Source organism: Oncorhynchus clarkii, chromosome 10 (genome assembly GCF_045791955.1).
Source record: "Oncorhynchus clarkii lewisi isolate Uvic-CL-2024 chromosome 10, UVic_Ocla_1.0, whole genome shotgun sequence".
NCBI lineage: Eukaryota > Metazoa > Chordata > Actinopteri > Salmoniformes > Salmonidae > Oncorhynchus > Oncorhynchus clarkii.
The window spans coordinates 14,788,289-14,794,288 of NC_092156.1; the positions used below are offsets into that span (position 1 = coordinate 14,788,289).

A 6,000-nucleotide genomic window follows, 5' to 3' on the forward strand; every position below is an offset into this window, starting at 1 on the left:
AATGGTGGTGGGATGATGGTCAATGATGTCCTCATCAGTTTACTGGTGATTATGGTGTGGTGGATTCATTGAAGCGAGGACAAAATGATAATCCACTGAGGATAATGACAGTATGATACAGACAGTATGGTAATGACGTGTTTGTTACTGCAGTAGATTAGGGTCGGTGTTCAATTCAAGCTCAGTCAAAGTTGAGCCCTGTTACTTGTTGCTTCAGACATTTGGCTAGGTAAGTGTGGAGGATGTTATGTGAAGTAGGCCCTAACTACGCTTGCACTGGTCTGTTATAAGAAGGAAGGAGACTTTTGAGCTCTCCATAAATAAGTATATGAACTATATAAATATAATTTTTTATATTTTCAAACTACTACAGTAGGCTATATTTCCAAGGATCTTGTCATCGTGTCAGAGGGATTTGATTTGAAGTGTACTTCCTTAGATTAGTCTGGAGCAAGGACGCAGTGTAAACCAGTCGTGTAAACCGAGGCTTTAGTGAGATCCCTTTGTTGTGTCTCCGGAGGATGCTGTGACAGTTGTCACCACATTACCAACATTGGCATGGGCACACGGAACCTTTCCTCAGACTTGTAGTACAGCCTGACTTTTTCATGTTTTTATTCATATGGCTCATGTTCATTTGTGATTCTTTGGGGAGCTTTGCTTATTTACCGCTTGAGAAATAGCTGCTAAAACAGGGAAATGGAATGATGAAACAATGTGTTCTCCTGTGTCTGACAGTGAATCTGTCGTCTGAGTGAGGACTTGTAAATAATCCGGTTGATATTTAGTGGAGTAATGCCTGATGAAGGATTGTTTGTCTTGGTCATGGTACATAGGTGGGATTCTGTTTAATATGCGAAGCATTTATTTCTTAGAGCTCTGTAGGGTTCAGTTTCCAAACGTTTCTGTGACGGTTTTAATATGTACTTGGTGGTTTTTCATAGCAGAGCTGTACTCAAGAATGACTGGTATTAGGAAACAAGATATCTCCTACTCTACACCCAGAGGAAGAAAGTTGCCTTTGCATAGTATGCAGGTGTGAAACTTGAACACACAGGGACTGCCTGAGAGAGGAGAGAAGGGGTGCGGGGGCTTTAATCTCAAACCCAACCGGAGCCAAGAAGACGAGATGGATGAGAAGCCTGCATTCATTGTTCTCTTCTCTGTTCTCAGGAGCTGGCAACCAAGACACACTCACTGGTAAAAACTAAAATACTTATGAGCATCCAATCTGGCAGTGTGTGTTTGTTTCTCGGTCATGTGTGGCACCCCTATTTTACTCTGCAGTCTTCCGTGATATTCATGGCAGCGGATCTGATGGTTGGATACCTGGGTGGCGTGGGCAGCTTTGACTGGGATTTTTTTTTTGCTGAGTGAGAGAGAAGGATAGTGAGGAAGAGGGAGCGAGAGAAAGTCACAAACAGCGTCTTTTTTACTTTGTCCTGCACTTCAAAGCAGCAATCTAGGTTTTTACCAAGGACCTGGTATCTGTAGGGGTAAAGTGCCCCAATGTTGATGCTGCTGGCTCTGCATGCCGAATTGATGCATAAAAAACTCCACTCCATGTTTCTTTCTGATAAGATGCTCCCACAGCCAATTCTGTGTTATTGCTGCACCGTCCACTCTCAAGGACATTGGGAACTATTCAAGGGAACAGAGTTTTCATTTAAAAGCCGTTTTAAAGAACTTCAGCAACTTTTCAGAGTAACTTAATCTGAGAAGAAATGCTCACCAGAAAAGCAGAAAGGGAAGATTTTTAACTTGACATTGGACATATCTGCAGCATCTTGCCATCTTAGGCCTACATTTGTGGTGCAATCAACCCTAATATGGCCTCATGTATTTAGCAGGCCATAATTTATGGGCCAGTTGAGTTGGCATACCTTAGCACTGACGCTTCATATTGGGTTAAAAGGTAGACCAGACTCATGTTCTCCCATCTGTGCAGATTAAGTAGGCCATTTTGCCTTTTCAATGCCATTTAAAAATACAGACAGTGTCGCAATACTACGAATACTGATTTTTTTCATTCCCTGTGCTGTGTGGGATATTTGTTCATTGTTGTACCTTTGTCTCTTTGACCCATTTTTTTATACTTGAATGTTGGAGAGGGATGACATTCGCATTTGCAATCTGTCTGAATTGAGCGTGCAGTCAAAGGGAGCTGTAATTGAGGGAGGCTACTGTGGTACTGAATGACATGACCTTTGAATGAGGCTTGCAATTAAAGTGAATAGAACAGCATTTCTCAGTCAACTATCATTCACAGCGGGTTGTGAAGAAGCCTGTAGTTAACTGAAGAAGACTAAATGGGCTCATTTCAGAGATAAAATGTTACAGTAATGAGACTGAAATTTAAAAACATATATACACACTACCACTCAAGTTTGGACACCTTTTTGTTATTTGTACTATTTTCTACATTGTAGAATCATAGTGAAGACATCAAAACTATGAAATAACACATGGAATCATGTAGTAACCAAAAAAGTGTTAAACAAATCAGAATGCCACTCTTTGCCTTGATGACAGCTTGATGACAGCTTTGCACACTCTTGGAATTCTCTCAACGAGCTTCATGAATGGAATGCTTTTCCAAAAGTCTTGAAGGAGTTCCCACATATGCTGAGCACTTGTTGGCTGCTTTTCCTTCCTCTGCGGGCCAACTCATCTCAAACCATCTCAATTGGGTTGAGGTCGGGTGATTGTGGAGTCCAGGTCATCTGATGCAGCACTCCATCACCTTCCTTCTTGGTCAAATAGCCCTTACACAGCTTGGTGGTTCACCTTCCAACAGGACAACAACCTTAAGCACACAGCCAAGACAACGCAGTAGTGGCTTTGGGACAAGTCTCTGAATGTCCTTGAGTGGCCCAGCCAGAGGCCGGGCTTGAACCTGATCGAACATCTCTGGAGAGACCTGAAAATAGCTATGCAGTGATGCTCCCCATCCAACCTGACAGAGCTTGAGAGGATCTGCAGAAAGAATGGGAGAAACTCCCCAAATACAGGTGTGCCAAGCTTAGCGTCATACCCAAGAAGATTTGAGGCAGTAAATGCTGCCAAATGTGCTTCAACAAAGTTCTCAGTAAAGGGTCTGAATATTTATATAAATATGATATTTCAGTTTAACATTTTTAATATGTTTGCTAAATTGTCTAAACCTGTTTTTGCTTTGATATGATGAGGTATTGTGTGTAGTAGCTTGATTGGGGACGACGACGACGACAATTTCATCAATTTTAGAATAAGGCTGTAACGTAATAACTAACGTAACGTAACAAAATGTGGAAAAGGTCAAGGGGTCTGAATAGGATCTGAATGCACTGTAAATGTACAGTTTGGAAGAGTCTTGGTGGTTCCAAACTCCTTCCATTTAAGAATGATGGAGGCCACTGTTCTTGGAGACCTTCGATGCTGCATAAATCTTTTGATACCCTTCCACAGATCTGTGCCTCGACACAATCCTGTCATCGGAGCTCTACAGTTTTTGCTCTGATATGCACTGTCAACTGTGGGATCTTATATAGACAGGTTTGTGCCTTTCCAAATCATGTCCAATCAATTGAATTTACCCCAAGTGGACTCCAATCAAGTTATAGAAACATCTCAAAGATGATCAAGGGAAACAGGATGCACCTGAGCTCAATTTCAAGTCTCATAGCAAAGGATCTGAATACTTAAGCAAATAAGGTATTTCTGTTTTTTATTTTAAAGAAATATTATTAGATGTTTTAAAAAAAATGTCTCAACCTGTTTTCGCTTTGTCATAATGGGGTATTGTGTGTTGATTGAGGAAAATGTTTTATTTAATCAATTTTAGAATAAGGCTGTAACGTAACAAAATGTGGAACAAGTCAAGGGGTCTGAATACTTTCCGTGTGTGTGTGTGTGTGTGTGTGTGTGTGTGTGTGTTTGTTACAGATGTACATTTCACAAAGACACAGCATAAGGAAATGGTAGGCTGGCTATATTGTCCATGCATAAGAGTGACTGGCTTTTATGCTTTACATGCTCTTCTGTGCTTCTGTTCAGGGAGTGTTACTCAAAGGATAGCATTTAGCTATAGCCTAGCTGATCTTTCTGCCCACTCATCACATCCATCGTGAGCTTGGGGTTATCCAGCAAGCCTGTGGAAATCCTCCCTGCATCTCCAGAGGGAATAACTTCGCCCCGGAACAGGGAAGGGCGGACTTTCCCGACCTGATCTCAGGGATGGTTCAGCGCGCGCTGAGCATGCGGTTCCCGCTCTCATTTTCAGTCGGTCTGTCTCTCCCGCCTGCCCCGGCCCATACTCTGTTCTATGTCCAAGATGTCCCAAGACATGTCCCTTTTAAATATAGAAGAAAAGTTACTGGAAGAACATCAGGCAGGGAAGCTTTCCAGTTGGAGTCTGATGTCTTGGGAAAAGAGGGAATTTTATTTTCTCTGTCTCGTTCCTTATGACATTCCATAGAACTCTGTTTTTGCCGGCCGTGTGGAGTGGAGGCTCCTGGGCCTGGCCTCTTCCTTGGCCACTGCTGTGGTGAGTCCTGACGCCAAGACGGTCCAGGTGACGCTCCTGGTGACGCTCCTGGTGACGAGGGAAAGTCAGATGTGTCCGGTGACTGAGACTCCACTCCCAACTGATGCTCTGGAGTGGCCAGGGATGGGGAGGGGGGAGGGTGCTGCCTGCCCTAGAACCATGTGGGGTGTCCAGGGTTGGTCAATTTAATTTTAATTCAGTCAATTCCATAACTCAATAGAGAAGCATTGAGGAAAGTGAAATGGTATTAACCCATACCCTGGGGGCTTCATTACTGCTCATCATGCTGGATATGGAAGATGGGCAGTGTGGGTTTTTGTGTGGAACTGGACGTGGAATTTGGGGGTAGGGAACAGCTCTTCTCCAGATTAATTTCTCTGTAGGTGATGGCTTTTGTTATGGAAGGTTTGGGAACCGCTTCCTTTTAAATCAAATCAAATGTATTTATAAAGCCCTTCTTACATCAGCTGATATATCAAAGTGCTGTACAGAAACCCAGCCTAAAACCCCAAACAGCAAGCAATGCAGGTGTAGAAGCACGGTGGCTAGGAAAAACTCCCTAGAAAGGCCAAAACCTAGGAAGAAACCTAGAGAGGAACCAGGCTATGAGGGGTGGCCAGTCCTCTTCTGGCTGTGCCGGGTGGAGATTATAACAGAACATGGCCAAGATGTTCAAATGTTCATAAATGGTCAAATAATAATAATCACAGTTGTTGTCGAGGGTGCAACAGGTCAGCACCTCAGGAGTAAATGTCAGTTGGCTTTTCATAGCCAATCATTGAGAGTATCTCTACCGCTCCTGCTGTCTCTAGAGAGTTGAAAACAGGTTTGGGACAGGTAGCACGTCTGGTGAACAGGTCAGTGTTCCATAGCCGCAGGCAGAACAGTTGAAACTGGAGCAGCAGCACGGCCAGGTGGACTGGGGACCGCAAGGAGTCATCATGTCAGGTAGTCCTGAGGCATGGTCCTAGGGCTCAGGTCCTCCGAGAGAGAGAGCGAGAAAGAAAGAAAGAAAGAGAATTAGAGAGAGCATACTTAAATTCACACAGGACACCGGATAAGACAGGAGAAATACTCCAGATATAACAGACTGACCCTGGCCCCCCGACACAAACTACTGCAGCATAAATACTGGAGGCTGAGACGGGAGGGATCAGGAGGTGGTTGTAGAATTTAATGTCTCTTTTCTGGATTTTGATAATTAGCGGGTATCGGCCTAATTCTGCTCTGCATGCATTATTTGGTGTTTTACGTTGTACACAGATAATGTTTTTGCAGAATTCTGCATGCAGTCTAAATTTGGCGTTTGTCCCATTTAGTGAATTCTTGGTTGGTGAGCGGCCCCAGACCCCACAACCATGAAGGGAAATGGGTTCTACAACTGATTCAAGTATTTTTTGTCGTATGTCAAATTTTATGTTCCTTTTGATGGCATAGAATTCCCTTCTTGCCTTGTCCCTCAGATCGTTCACAGC

General features: G+C 43.4%; 1 protein-coding gene across 2 annotated transcripts in view; it reads left to right on the plus strand.

Moving 5' to 3' along the window:
* The window catches only part of LOC139418043 (protein Jade-1-like), a 218,416-nt gene that overhangs the window by 46,271 nt on the left and 166,145 nt on the right, over positions 1 to 6,000 (plus strand). The window lies entirely within an intron of this gene.